This window comes from Eptatretus burgeri, chromosome 5, assembly GCF_056783735.1.
Source record: "Eptatretus burgeri isolate ZD-2024b chromosome 5, Ebu_testis_v1, whole genome shotgun sequence".
NCBI lineage: Eukaryota > Metazoa > Chordata > Myxini > Myxiniformes > Myxinidae > Eptatretus > Eptatretus burgeri.
Window position 1 is genome coordinate 108,624,977 of NC_140965.1, and position 15,000 is coordinate 108,639,976.

Below are 15,000 nucleotides of genomic sequence, written 5' to 3' on the forward strand. Positions count from 1 at the left end.
AAAAAAAAGAAAGTAAATGCTCTTGGACAAATGGAATGCAGACTCGAGGATGTTGTTTGTCGTACAACTTCCCAATTTAGCATCGTTACAGAGCTTTTTTTCTAAAAAAAAAAAAAAAAAAAACTATAACTTGCAACAGTTTGGGACAAAAACATCGACACCTTCACATTGCTGCGTGATGTGTTGCAGTTAACTTGTATAAAGTGTTCCATCTACAAATCTTAATTTTTTCAGTCTGATATTTTTAATTTGTCAAATTTTCCATTTGAGGATGTAAGCTTTCAGTCTCTGCTTTAGATTTATTTATTTGTACAAACTTCTCTCAAAATACGCACCGTTCTGTCATTGCTTGTTGCTCCCAGGCTTTGATAATTAAGTATAACAAAACGACTTTTTGTAACTGTTATGGCTCAGATCATCAAAGCATAAATTTTAGAAGGATTTCTTGTCTGCTTCTCATCACTTCAGCCTGTCTGTGTTTCACAATTCCGTTGCTGCATTGCATGCACCAAAGCTGTATTTCAAGGATCTTTTGTCAAAACTTCAAAAACTATCCAAATATTTCCCAGGCCCTTAGGTTTGGCTGTTTCTGGACACCTTATTATGATCACTGAAATACTTGGATGCCGATTGCATGAAGTAAGTGAGGTTTTCATGGAACTGAATGGAAAATTGTCATACTTTCCATTTTTATCATGGTCATATTTTTTGAGTAAGGAAATTATTTAACAACCATACTTTAAAAAAATATATATTCAATGTCAAGGCTCGTAAAAGAGATAACACAGAGAACGTATGACAAGGGGAGCAGGAGACAAGAGGGATGGGAGAGGGAAGCATAAAAGCACAAAACAGTGGGGAATAGACACATGAGGAGATCTGTGGAAGGGAGCGATATGGGGCAGGGTACGTGGGGTAAACAAGCAGACAGAGCAGGGAGGGCGAGGCCAGAGAGGAGATGGTAGAAGACAGAAAAACCACCGACCTGCCTGTGGTGAGAGAAAGAGAGACCTAAAGACTCATCCGCATCACCAGTGATCCCAAAAGCCTTAGTTTCAACAGCGTGAAGCCAAGAAAGGTGAGAGGCGGGATCACCATCCCAGAGAGGAGAGCAGTACTCCATCAGGCCGTGGATGAAAGCTCAATACCCTCTCCACACCACTCCTTTTGAAGTTAATTCCTGTTCATATTTGCATCATGAAATAAAAATATCCTAAATTTAACGAACTCTTTTCAGGAAGACTGGTACTTTAAGGTGAAAATATACTTTTAAATAATTTGGAGTGCAGGACTTGAAATATATACTGCATCTGAAAGAGAGAGGTGTGTGTGTGTGTGTGTGTGTGTGTGTGTGTGTGTGTGTGTGTGTGTGTGTGTTTGTTGCCATTTTCCTCAGCCCCCTGCCCTAACCCCCCTGCCCCCACACAAAAAAAAATCGAAAAAAAATCAAAATTTGATTTCTTCAAAGTGCCAACAGTTTTAGAAGAGCGCCGGGCAACGCCAGGTATCCCAGCTAGTATGATATAACACAGGTAGTGAAAACTCGCAGGATGTACACTTCGTTTACGTGGTACATGAATCTCACCATGTCCTGCTCAAACAACGATGCTACACGTGCCTCTTGTCGACACGGAGACGTGTCTTACCGTGTTTTGAATATCTTCACTTATAATCACATTATCATCAAATAACACTTTGAGACTCAGCCTGTCAAACATCTAATTGCAGACACATCTCAGGTAGGATTGGATGTTAATGTAATTTCACGGCGTGTGACATGCTTGCACGTACTGAATCCAGATGAATGTTTGCTTGGATATTGATTTCATGATCAAAGTGCTACACTATACTGCATAACCTTCACATGGAAAGGAAGAATTACCAGGAAATAACCATGATATTTCTCGAACAAGCTCTCCTCTATCACACCCACCCTCAACACCCTCTACACACCACTACTTTCCCAAACTGGTCATAAATTATAAAATAAATGCAACCTTTTCTTTTAAATGGATTTTCATGAACAAATTGTAAACATTTGTACAAATATTTCATGGAAATACATGAATGTGCAACCTTGCATGATGGCAGGACACTTATTGATCATGATCCACCCAGATTGTGTGATTCACTAATTTACCTGCTTTTATAATTGCTTATTTGTTTGAGATTATCTCTCTATTATGGACTTGCACAGCCTTCATCCGAAGCTCGAGGGAGTCCCACTTCCCCATTTGGGCTGGTGCCCCCTGCCTCACACCTTTCACATCTTGTAATGGTGCCATGGAGACCAAGACCCTCAAAATCATTGTAATCTCCCCAATGAAGCCGAGTTTCTGGACCTGTTACTCCCATACGGCAAACAGGTATCTTCTGCAATCTCCTTGTTTCTGTAATCCACTCCTTCTGCAATCCACTGCCTTTTCGTTGCTCTGTCTATCCCAGGTTTCTGGACGCTGTATGTTGTCTGGCAGTAACTCACTACTGGTGGAAAATCCCCAAATGGAGGTTCACTGCTCACTTCCATTGATTTGTTCCTCTTTTCTCTCACTTGTGAAAACAACTTCCTCAGTCTGTTCAATCCCATTCTTCTCTCCAGGCCTTCAAGATGGCTATTCACCACCTCCTTAGGTCACCCCTTTTCATCATCATCATCATCATCATCATCATCATCATCATCATCATCATCATCATCACCACCACCACCACCACCACCATCATCATCACCAGAATCATCGTTTTACGGCCGTTCCATGCTTGCATGTGTAAGCCGTGGTTCACCTTATGGCTGCTTTCCAGGATCCTTGAAATACAGTTTCTGTGCACGCAAATATATTAATAAAATTTTCCATACGCATAAATTTTTTCTACCTTCATCAACCCTCCCCATGCCCACCCCTTCCCTTCCAATTTATTTTGTTACCTCCCCCCCTCTCCCTGACCATCCTTTTCATTTTTTTTGTTCCATTTCCATTGATCCCCAGTTTTTCCCTTCCTCGTCTTGCTGTGTTTGAGCTTGTATCCAGTTTCTTCACCCCCTGTGTCCTCCTCTCCCTCCCCTCATTTTGATCTCTTTATTCCCATACTCATTATGTGTCCCTCCAACATATTGGTGGTGTGTCCTCTACCATATTGATCCATTCTGTGTTCCAGGTCTTTCCCAACCCTGGAGTTTGTATCACAAGTCTATTTGCACATATTAATGAAGGGTGGGAGAGGGATTGAAACTGGTACAAACATGGTGCTGATTTAGGGTGGGGGGTGGGGGGGATAGCATGGATGCAAATCCCATTCATTATCTTGTTGATGTTATGAGTAAATTTTCCACAAATTTTTTTTTTGAGTTTTTAAACATTTTTCTTCAAATTTTGAAAGAGATTAATCTGATATATGACTGTATTTTGATTGTGACAAAATTGTGATATTTTCAGCCAAATGTTTACAAACTGTAAAAACAAAGTTTTGACGTGTACTTTGTATGAGGATTTGTGGGTAGGACTATGTGGTCCATGCATCGAGGAGGTGGGTGGAGGGTGGGGTGGGGGAACGATGCCTTATCTACATGTGTGTTCCGCTAGATAACAATTACTTTGTTTATTTAAGCCTCTTACAACATTTGGCTGTGGTTATTAATTTTATCTTCAATTCGATTGATCTTTCTCAAATAAAGGTCAACAATTGGTGTCTTTGCATAATTGTACACACAATTGTGTGGACCTTTTGAAAATGTATTTGCTCTCACTAAAGATTGGTCATTGGTGCCCCCTGCTGCTAAAAGCGATTACACCCTTCTTTAGGTATTGGCTGATTCACCTTTGAGAACTTGACAACAAATCAAATTGCTCTAGATCTCAACATTTCTTGTTTAAATATTTTTTGGGAGACATTTTTCCAAGAGGGAGAGTTTGGGTGGAGTCAGAGGAGGCAGAATTCGAGTGGAGGGGGTAGGGATTATTTGATATAAATTCTACAAACGAAAATAATACATGTGATAAAATATTGTTGTTGTTATGGAAAAGACCCTCATGCATTCAGAGACGATTCTGATATTCCTCAGACAGATATTTCTTTAGTTTATGTCGGAAAGATTCCCTACCTTTTGTATAGAGGGATATTTTGGGAGGGAGATGTCATGAGTTAGCATGTTCAAGTTCTCTTTAATCCCTTCGTCTTTCAATCCATCTTTTGACCATTCTTTAACTCAAGCGACCCATCCATCGCCGATCCTGTTCTTTGCCTTTAAAACCCCATAACTCCTCACATCCTGTTCTTTGCCCGTCAAACCGTCTTCAAACCAAGAAAATCATAATCGTCCATGAATGTCCCTCCTTTTATATTACACATCCAAAACCATCCCCCTAGCACACATGTCACAAATTACCACGATTATTTCAAAACAATGGACATGAATCACTATGTAACTCATACAATAAAAATCTTAATCTTTTGGAAATTATCATTGAAAATATAGACTCGTTCTTTTCATTTCCTGCAAAACCTTCATACGCACAGCTTGATGGAGTACTGCTCTTCCCTCTAGGCTGGTTCCTCTGCCTCACATCTTTCTCAGCTTGACACTGTGGAAACCAAGGCTTTCAAGATCATTGGAATCTCTCTTGATGAAGCTGAATCGATGGGCCTATCATTTCGCCATCGCAGATTGGTCGGTGTTCTCTTTGTGTTCTTCTGCCTCATTTCTGGACTTGCACCCTCTGCCCTCTCTGTGATCCCCCCCCCCCCCAGGACACACACAGTCCACCAGCAAACCCCTTCTCATGAAACCACCTCGATATTTATATTGTCCACTCTTTGCATTCTCCCTTACCCCTCATCATTATCTACATCTCTTGTTTGTCCATCTTCATCTACTTTCTCCCTCCACCTTGCTGTTGGTGTTTCCCCTTTCTTCTGCTGTGCTCTTTGTTATGTTGTGTCCTGATTTTTCTGTGTCATAGCTCTTCCACGAGCCTAGACCATGTTAAAAAAAAAACATTTGGACACAATGAAGACAATCATTAGCCCTGCAGTGATCTCATTCCTTCCATTTCTTGCAAAACAACACAGCAGAGCTTCAGGGTCATTGATGCTACAGCTGACGTCATTGTGCAATGGAAACAACAACAACAACCACCCCACCCCCTCTCGTTGGTTGAGATAGGTGATGGTTTTAACCTCTGTAGAGAGTGGATGAAGTTGGATGTAAAATCCAGATCGACTTGACCTACTTGGAGAGTGAGTGTACGTGGAAACCTCTGAGTGAAGTTTATGATATTTGAGACCCTGAGTGAAAAAAGTTGGTGGAAAAAGGCTAGAACTCTTCACACTCAAAAGATCACGTGCGTCTTTTCCACGTCTATTGGCAAGCACTCTCGTGAACCAAGCATCTGATCCATTACGCGTCTTGATCTATCAAGCACTTCGATCGGCCGAGCGCTTCAATTCTATGCTCATCTCACCTGCCAGGAGCCTTTGACGTTCGATACTCCACTCGCCCCATCTGCTGGGAGGTTTTGGCTTGTAGTGCTCCGATCCACCAAATGTCTTATCTGCCAGGAGTGCTCTTGACTTGTCTTATCTGCCAGGAGTTCTCTCGACTCGTCTTATCTGCCAGGAGTTGTCTCAACTTGTCTCGCGTGCTGGGACTTTTCATCTCGCTCTCGTCTATCAAGCTTTCCTGACCACAAATCCTTTGGCCAACCCTGTGCTCATGTCTGCCTGTTTTGACCACAAGGGCCACCAAGGGGGAGCTTTCATGCTGTGCTGTTCTGCACATGGAATGACGCATCTCTGTAAGGTGAGGCAGGAACCATACCCATGCTCCGCTCTGCACTTTATCTACTTACTCTCTTCTTCCTCTCTGCATTTCCCTGGAATGATCGATGGCCATGCCCTACGTTTAACAAAAATAAGAATGTATAAGTGGGCTCCGCAGGCAGTAAGAATAATTACTGTTCTCCTTTGCCTTTTCATTGTGATTTCTCTCCATCCATCGTAAATACCTGCCATTGGTGATTGAATAAACCTTGTTGTGTTTGTTGAATAAATGTACTAGTTGAAGTGTTAAACGTTTTCGTCCTGCTCACTTTTGTCCTTTTCTCCATTGGTCTGACATTGTGTGTAAATTTAGTTGGATAGGAAGTTTTGCCCCACTGATTGACGCCGTGATTAGCCAACAGCCATTATGGTTCGTTCGGCCGTACATAAGAAATATGCACGTGGCTGTTGAGGGCGTGATGCCTAATTAGGGTTGCCGTGCCAACGGTAAGTTAACGCGTCACCAAGGAGCGAAAATTCTGCCAGGCTCGGTGGTTCTAATCGGCGGCCACGGTTACCTCGCAGCTTGTCGGACGACCGAGTTATCTGTGGCCGGCGGCCTCAGGACCGGAGGTTGGGTAAAGGTCCGAGGAGCTACCTCGTGATAACCACAGACCCCACATCCATGACAATATATTTTTTTGACATAAAATTTTAATTTTCATCTTGATGTTGTTGTTCATCTTTCGGCTGCTCCCGTTAGGGGTCGCCACAGCGGATCATCCGTTATGATCCGCATACTGATTTGGCACAGGTTTTACGCCGGATGCCCTTCCTGACGCAACCCTGGTCGCCTCTTACGACACAGGGATCAGGATTTGGGTTTCGACATGATTCCGGGCTGCTCTACACCCTGCCCAGTGCAGAGCCCCCGTCCTCAAGCGATCCTCCAACCCAAGCCTCCGAGTAGCCGGATTACAGGCGCACGCCACTACGCCCGGTATTAATTTTCATCTTGATAATCTATCTCAAATATATGATTAATTCTCATTAAAAAGACTTCATACGTTGAAACTCTGACTTCAAGAGACTGACAAAGGATTATTGTTTTGAGAAACCCATCACTAACAAGAACGACACTCGATGGAGCACATACCTCAACCAGGCTGAACAGGTTAGTTTTGTATCCCACTGATAGGCCGGATCTAAATCTGGACCTGAACTAAATCTAATCGGCTTGTTCTTGTCACTTACCAAACTCATCTCCCAAGTTTTGTCATAACCCATCCATAACTTTTTGAAATATCATTCTTTATATCATTTTTGGGGCAATCTCTCAATGGTGAAAAATCACCTTAAAAACAAGAAATTCTCAGATTTGGATCTTGACCAAAATCGAATAATTTCATCCTTGTCACAAACCCAACCTGTCCACCAAATTTCATCTGAATCTGTTCATACATTTTTGAGATATCCTGTTCACAAAACAAACACACAGACAGACAGGGATGAAAAACATAAACTCCATCCACCTTCAGTGGCAGAGGTAATTAAATGTTGCCATTAGTGTTCTTATTTGGTGTGAACATTCAACTACAATTTATTACTCATATTGCAAATAATTGTTTCCAAAAGAGGGAAACGAACACTTTGCTGTTCATGCAGGCATCTAATAGTGTAAGCAAAGCGACCAAATGGTATTTCTTCCTTGTCAAGGCCAAGACAAAAATCTGAACAAACATTTAGTGTACCCCCCTCCCCCCCCCCTGACAAGGTTGCAGATGGGGGATACAAAGATGAGCTCAGTCTGACCAACTGACCGATCATCTGTCTGTACTTTTGTGTCCATGTACAAGCAGATGAAAGATGACCACGGTCAAAGAAAAGGGTTAAAATTGCAGAAAAAGGATGTGCAAGATTACACTTTAGAACACGTGAGCTGATGCTCAGTTTCAGAATCAGAGTCGAGGTTTGCCAGAAACCTCTCCATCTTCTCAGGTGCAAAAGACGCAGACTCCAAGAGTAGTTGGTATGGCTGGGTCAGGTGGGTACAGAGGGTGAGGTTTGGCGACACAATATTTGGAAGCAAACAGAATTGAGGCATTTGGCTTTCTCACGACTGGAGTCAGCTGTGGTGCCATTCGAAGTGAGGGAAGGGATGGAGGGGGGGTATACTCCAGAGACAGACTTAATAGGGCATCATTCGGTTTCAGATGAGGGAGACAAGTTTGATTGTTCAATCTTGAGGTTAGACAGATATTGTTTACTGGCTCTCCTGAGAGAGGACACACACTAATTGCAGGCTTTTTGGAATGATCTGAGATTGCCTTTGGTTGGCTATGCCTTCCTGGAAGAGAAAGCAAGTTGTTTCAGAGCAACTGCTTGTCTGCTTCAACACTGGATTCAGTGTCCCATGTGTGGGAAGAAGGGTAGGATAACTGAAGAAGATATAAGATAGATCTGTGCATAAAAGAGAGCAGGTGTCTGTGGAAGAATTTGCAGGCCGAGTTAATATCAGGTGTCATGGGTATAGGAGACCAGTCCTGGAGTGAGATGGTTGCTTGCAGTTCCTTCCAATCTGCCTGAGTGAACTGAGCTGCCAGACTTTCCAGCGCTGAGGAAGTTCTCTGAGAATAGCCAGCCCACTGACTCTCACAAGCACATGATCAGATTAACCAATTGAGGCAGAGAAAGAGCAAGGTACATTGGTGGGGAAGTTGGTCGTCATCAAATCCAGAAGGGAGGAGTTGCCATTGATAAAAAAAAAATTGAGTGGGGAAGTTTACAGAATGAGTCAATTCTCTGGAGACACAGAAGTCCTTTGCAGAAGTGTGATAGTTGGTGAAATAGGTCTGAGAAAGATGTAGATGAGGTCATTACTGTTGGGGTGATGGTACAATACACAGACAAACATGAGTTGGGAGCGGAGTTGAAGGCACAGCCCGAGGTACTCCTGGGCTTTGGCAGGTGTAAGAGCAGTCCACAGAGAGTGAGAAATTGTGTTCTTGATGTACAGTGAGACTCCACCACCAGGACTGAATTAAGTTTGAACAAACCGGAGGAGAAAATCGCCAGGGAGAGAGAGAAAGGAGTCAGGGACGTCCTGTGGGAGGAAGGATTCTGTTTTGTAAATATGTCTTATCTTGTGTCTGATTTATTGGCAGTGACCTGGATTGCCAGATCTTCCAGGTTGAACAGATGACTCAGATTTTTCAGGTCCACACAGTTAGCGACAGGGGAGGAGGAGCTGCTGATAGGGTGTAAGAATGTGGAAAGGAGCAAGGAGAGGATGGAGGGCAGGGGTAAGCTGGGAGGGTCCATGGCGGGGGTTAAGTTTAGTAGAATTGCAGAGGTAGTTGGTGAACAGAAGGGGGTTTGGAAGAGAATGGAGATAAAGGATAGAGGGAGACAACTGGATGCAGCGGTGATGCACTCATATGGGCAGAATATGAAAGCAGCAAGGAGAGCTGTGGATTAGGCGAGGAATGATATGGAAGTAGAGGCTAGGAATTATATGGAAGTTGCCAGAACAAGCCTGGAGAGGATGGCAGGAAGAAGATGATTACAAATTTTCTCATGACAGGGATGATGATAGTAAGAACAAGAAGGGGAGTGCAGGTGTGTTGATTAAGGATGGTGGCATGAGGTTAGTGACAGAGAGGGGGCAGTATTGAAGGTGTGATGGAAGGAGATTTCAAGAAACTGTTGAACCAGGGAGGAAGCAATGGTGAGCTGGAGCTTTCCTATTATGTGCAGAGGAAGGCGGAGTCGGTGGAGATCACAGAGGAGTAGGTGTGGACTACATTAAAGAAGATGAAGAAGGGAATAGTACCAGCCATTGATAGTGTACGTACATAATTGCTAATTTCAGAAAGAGAAGTCAGAGTCAGTTGGACAAAGAGGCTCTTAAATGTATGTATGGAAGAGTGTTTGATTCTGAAGGATTGGAGGACAGGTAATTGTGTCGACGTGGAAGGAGAAGGGTGATGTTCAAGATTCAGGGGGGTCCAAAGGCATTATGCTCCTAAGTTATGCCATGAAGGTATTGGGGAGGATTCCAGATGGGAGGATAAGGAAGTGTGGAGATGGACATCGGCAAGAATATCAAGGGCTTGGAAAGGTTCTGTGGATGACGGATGGGATGTCCATGCTGAAACAGCTGTGGAGAAGAGGATTGAGGTGCAGGTAAAATGGCATTTGGATTTGTTGACCTGCAGAAGGCCTATGATACTGTCCCGAGAGAGATAGTTATGGCGACCCTTCAGTAAATGCATTATTTACACAGAAGTCGTGACTTGAATTATTCTGTCAATTTTGATCAAGATTTAAGGCATATGGTCGGTGATTGGCCAGGTTTTAAATGGGCTTATACGGTTACGTATAATAACAAGGGGTTACGCAACATTGGTTCCACTCGGCCAACTAATTAAGATCTGTTGCTTGACTGCCGGCACAATACTCACTCGTATTCGGTCTTCTTTGTATGTTAACACAAGTCTGGGCAGAGAATCTGCAGGAAGATCTGGGGCAACTGGCTATCGTGGTCTATAAAATGCGCTGATTTATTTGAAGTTATCCAGAGGTGACGTCCATCACACTGGTGTTAGGAGTGGGAGTGGACCTGATGTGCAAGTGATTGTGCCTCAAAGCAAAATTGTAGAGCACAGGAAGCAAAAAAAAATGTTGTTAGCTTTGTGGAGTCAAAATGCTGTGTCGAGTCAAAATGTACAGAATCAAGTCGGTGCTACCTGGTTAGACACTGTTGTGACCCAGTTTGACATGACTGAGGAAGGGTCAGTGGAGGGTGCAGTGGAGGAGTACTTCCTGCTTGATTGCCTTTTTGACCCCACCCCCAATCGGTCAGCCCGGTGCTTCCAATGGAGCAGATGCCACAAGGTAGCAAGTCGCCACGGCTGGCACCACTTGGCATCGACCGGTTGCTGACCATGTTCAACCAAATGATCGTTAGAATGAGGTTTGGGCGGGCAAAGGCAGAAGTTGGGTTGTACAGGCTTGGGGCTGGGCAGGCCGAGGTGAAGGCTGGGCAGATTTACCTGTGTGAGAAACTCGACGCTGTCTTGTGAAATGGCGGAAATTGACAGGAGATGCGTCATGCATGTGGGACTCGAAGTGTGAGATGGTGACCAGCAGGCCATGGGTAAAGTATAGGAGGTAACTAAAAGGGTACGGGAGACAGCGCCACTCAGCATAAGGAGTAAAATGGGACCCCAGGAGTTCGATGAAGTTAAAACAGGAAGTAAAACAGAAATTTTTGAAATAAAAGTGAGCCAGAGAGCAAGCGAGAAGCAGTGAGTCAATTGTGTGTAGTGCAGTACAGCAAGTAAAGTGTACAGGAAGAGAGGGGGTTGAGGCATGTGTTGTGGAAAATGCGTGCAGGACATTTGTGGCTTCCTGGGTTCGATCGAAGGTGAAACTGGGCCACAGGAGCCGGCAGAGAAGGCCGATCGGGAGGTGGAGCCAGCAATTGCCAACAACAGGTATGTGGACAGCACGCACAAGCATAATGGTTCAAATGGGGAGAATGGGTTTTGTTAACGGACTCTTCACAAGGAAGTGTGTGAACCTGTGTGTTTGTTCATGTGTGTGCTGTGTGGGGTGGAGACTACAGGCAAATCGCTGGTGCCCAAATGCAATGCCATGACAAAGGTATGCACGGCCAACGCCGAACGGCTGGTGTGTGAACCTTGGTGCCCGCTAAGATGCCAGTGAGGGAGGTTGAGGTCATGCTGCCCGTGTGTGTCAGTCTAGATGAGGCCTCGAAAATGGGTTACATGGGTGCGATGTTCGAATTTGCACTCTGGTCCACGGTGAGTAATGCCATGGTGGAGGTTGTACAGACATTTTGTGAACCGTGTGCTCCGGCATGTGGTGAGCAGCCATGCCACCAGAGTGAACTCACATCAGACACGCCATGCACTGCAGATCTGGGAGAAGTCGGGCATCCCGGTGTGAGTCCATGCACGTGTGTGGGTATGTTGAGTGAGGAGGAGTATGTGGTGCCAGTGCGCGAGGGCACAGTTAGTATGGACTGTGAGGAGGTGTGAGGAATGATTCTGGGGAAGCTGTCAGAGACGTACGATTTAGCTTTAGATCGTAGATTCCCCATGGTGTTGTAGGTATGAACCTGGTTTGGCTTGAGCCAACCGGTGGGGAGCAAAGGTTGCTGCATGTCAGAGCATGTATGAAAGCATGTGGAAGAAGGGGTATCCCGCCCAGGCAAGCCTTGGATAAAAGGAGTGAGAAGATCAGAAAATTTGTCAAGGTGTTCCCCGCGCGAAGTTAGCAGATTGTCCGGGACACTGATACTGCAGGAAGGGGTCACGTGGGGGACCTGGGGGGGGGGGAGTGTGCGCATCACACAACCAAGCGTGCAGGAGGGAGGCGTGCGAAGAAGCACGGCATTACACATGGTGCTCAAGCCGTGCCATGTGAGGCTCATGCTGGAAGGTGCAGCCAGAGTGGGAGTGGTGACCATTGTTGCGGGGAGGGGGGGGACGGGGTATCGAAGGAAGTGTGATGAGGTTCCTCTGGAGGCACTGTGTGCACCCAGCAGATTTCCATGTGAGCACCGCAGGGGGTCACGCCACGCAGTTCGCAGCACCAGTGTCAAGCTTCATAGCATGTGTGTGTTGGCACAAAGGCTGGGGCCTCAGTCCATGGAGGAACGCACGTGACTCAGAGGGTACAACCATAAATTAGCGGTGGTGAGAAACTGATAAGGCAGCAAATGGGAACTGAGACAATTATCGAGCTTAGAGAGGGATTGGTGACATTTTTTAATTGATGATTTGGGTTTTTAATTATTTTTGTTTTCAAAGTGGCAGATCTCCTGGGAGATAGGTTAGTTTATGGGATTAGTGGGTCCCGGGAGAGAAAGATAGTTCATCGGGATTTAGACAGGATTTAGGATAAGGCAAGCAAGGGGGTAAGCCTGGTGTTGGTTCAGTGGTTAAGATGGCTGGCTTGTGGACCTTGGAGTCCTGTGTTCAAGCCCCTGTCAGCTGTTGAATTAACACCAAGTGGGGTTGACTCAGCCTGTCATCGTTCTCAGGTTGGCAAAATGAGTACCAGCGTACTGGGGTTATAACCATTCGGAGTAACCTGTATCGGAGTGATGACTTGTCCAAGACTGCACTCTTTGCCAATGAAACTGCCTCAGCAGCCCGAGGTGCCTTTACGGCATGAAAGGAATGGTACTGTTATTTGGCAAGGGGGTAGGAGTAGAGTGGAGGGGTTAAAGGGGAGAGGGTATGGTAATTAGCAGAGTAATTAGAGTAATTAGCGTGGTGGATAGATCAGGTTAGGTTAGGGCCGAAGCTGACCGCCTGAATTGCTGCCACGGCACACTCTTGCCATAGAATGAGTATAACACTGAGGCTGGCTCGCAACAACACCTTCTGGTCCTGTTTGCCTAACCTTCGCATGTTCTGCCTTGTCCTACCATTTGATGTGTTGCCATGCCATGATCACTCACCTACTGTTTGTCATTGAGGCCATTTGAAGGCTGAAGAGTTGTGTTGCAGGCTGATGGGCCACCTGCTCTTTGGAGGCCATTCTCTCTCATGTGCAGTCTTGTGGCTGCTAGTTACATCGTTGGTTTGGGACACAGCTATGACACTGATGCAGTGCCCCTATTACCAGTACACCGGTGCTCATTTTGCTGACCTCAGAAGGATGACAGGCTGAGTCAACTCCACCCCGTGTTAATTCAGTGGCTAACGGGACTCAAACTCTGGACCCTAGGATCCAAAGCCAGCCACCCAAACTGCTAAGCCAATACCAGGCTTATGTTGGAGGCCATTGAAGGCCACAAAGATTTTTCTTCAACTTTGGCTATGTGGCCAAAAAGACTCCCACATTGGGTGGCCAAATTGTTCCATCTGTGCATTGTGGCCATGTGGTGGTTGTATGGCAGTTTAGCTGCCAGGGCAGCTATCATTTCTTGAAGCACGACTGTGTCGCTGATGCAGTTCCCCTCTACCAGTACACACACTGGAACTGGTACTCATTTTGCCGACCTTGGAAGAATAACAGGCTGAGTCAACCCCCCTGATGCTAACTCAGTGGCCAGCGGGGCTTGAACTCGGAACCCTCGTATCCCAAGCCACCACCCGAACCACTGAGCCAACACCAGGCTTCATTGTGGCCATGAGGGCCTTGTTCATAATTGCAAGCAATATGGGTTGAAGACACCACTTACGTTAAGCGACTATCTTGACCTTGTGTTCATTGTTGCCTCCCATCCAGGCCAGAATAGCTCATTATATAGGCATGCATGATGCCAAAAGTTGGAGCACATGTACACCATGGTGGGGAAGTGGTCAATGACAGGCTGTGGGGGCCAGCTACTCGAGATTTTTTGTAATAGAACCGTAGAGGGTGCCATCCTGGTCAAATCATTCCTTACCATAAATGTATTGTGAAGGTTTTGGAAATTTACCCCAGGGCAGAGCATACATGTACACGTAGGATACCTGAGAATAAGTTATTTCATTAGTTTATGTTGTAAGTAGTTCTTTGCCCCTTGTCTAAGGATTTTTGGGGGCATGTGTTGAGATTAGTTTGTATATCACCGGTGTGATGTCTTCCCTTCCCCCACTCCCTCTGCTACTTTAAATATTTCGACTCAATCCACCCCCTCTGCCTTCCTCAATCCACCAATATTTCGCTTCACTAAGCCTCAATTCAACAACTAAAAAAGACATAAAATGTCATAGCTCCCATTATTTTAGTAATTTTGCTGCATGGAGTTAAAGGGTTAGCCCAAATTTATGGACAACTAAAATGGCCGCCAGCCGACCAGTCGGCCATCTTTTATCAAATTGCAAAATAAAGTGAGTGGCACGTGTATGCCATTATGTAGTTTGCTTTTGCCAAGTTTGAACAAAATTGGACAATGCATGTCTGAGAAATGGTTGGGAACACATTTAAGTAACAAAATGGCCACCAGTTGGCCAATCTTGGATCTGATCTCAAAAGAAAATGACTTGCATATGTAAGCCATCATTCATTATCAGTTTGCCAAGTTTGAACAACATTAGTAAATGCTTGTCCAATTAATGGTTGAGGACATGTTCAACATCGGGCTTTTTACAACAAAAATGGTCACGAGTCGGTCATCTTTGATAAGATCGCAAAATAAAGTTTGGTGCATGTGTATGCCATTCTGTACTGTGCTGTACTGTGCTGTAACAAAATGGCCACCAGTCAGCCATCTTGGATCTG

General features: G+C 45.0%; 1 long non-coding RNA gene across 1 annotated transcript in view; it reads left to right on the forward strand.

Annotated features, from left to right (window-relative positions):
* LOC147027131 (uncharacterized) overlaps window positions 1-2,662 on the forward strand; it is an 18,012-nt gene extending 15,350 nt beyond the window's left edge. The window contains exon 3 of the long non-coding RNA XR_015057956.1: window positions 2,198-2,662. This is a non-coding gene — a long non-coding RNA (uncharacterized LOC147027131). The remainder of the gene's footprint in view (window positions 1-2,197) is intronic.
* The last annotated feature ends 12,338 nt before the right edge of the window (window positions 2,663-15,000 follow it).